Raw genomic sequence first — 452 nt, 5'->3', positions numbered from 1 at the left:
AAAAAAAGTTATCTGAAGCTTTTTTAAAGACCATATTTATACTTGCTTTATCATCTTCTTTCAGAGTGAGATGTAGATTTTTCAGTGTTTTGAAAATGTTTACGTAAGACGCCTTGGGGGGGGGAATTGCTTTGAGAAGCAGCAGATCCATTTTTTAAACAAATAACCAAATTAAACACACATTGAACAATCCTGTGCTTCCATCATTGAAAAGCAAGCAGCTATCTCTTATTTTAATTCACCCCACTGCTGCTCTCTATTGTGTGGCAACTCAGGCGGAAAAATTCCTGAGCAGAAAGCATTCTCTCTCTCTCTCTCTCTCTCTCTCTCTCTCTCTCTCTCTCTCTCTCTCTCTCTCCTCTCCCTCTCTCTCTCTCTCTCTCTCTCTCTCTCTCTCTCTCTCTCTCTCTCTCTCTCTCTCTCTCTCTCTCTCTCTCCCCTTCTCTCTCCTC

The sequence above is a fragment of the Protobothrops mucrosquamatus genome, unplaced genomic scaffold, assembly GCF_001527695.2.
Source record: "Protobothrops mucrosquamatus isolate PMUCROS unplaced genomic scaffold, P.Mucros_1.0 scaffold2110, whole genome shotgun sequence".
Classification (NCBI taxonomy): Eukaryota; Metazoa; Chordata; class Lepidosauria; order Squamata; family Viperidae; genus Protobothrops; species Protobothrops mucrosquamatus.
Note: the sequence above shows the minus strand (reverse complement) of the source record.